We start from the raw sequence: 211 nt of genomic DNA on the forward strand, positions 1-211 counted from the left end.
TGAGCCGCTCCTCCCGCTGGTGCCTGGCGTGCTGAGCGCAGACCCTGGAGCCGGGGTCCTGCCCCCTGGGCCCGGGCCGGCATGGGCTGTGGGCACGATGTGGGCCGGATGCCAGGACATGGCCGGCGGGCAGCTGCCCATCCCCCGCCAGAGTCCAGGCAGGTCAGCGGCCGGAGGGGCCCCTAAGGGAGACGGGGTGCCAAGGCCCGGG

Source organism: Myotis davidii, unplaced genomic scaffold, assembly GCF_000327345.1.
Source record: "Myotis davidii unplaced genomic scaffold, ASM32734v1 scaffold845, whole genome shotgun sequence".
NCBI lineage: Eukaryota > Metazoa > Chordata > Mammalia > Chiroptera > Vespertilionidae > Myotis > Myotis davidii.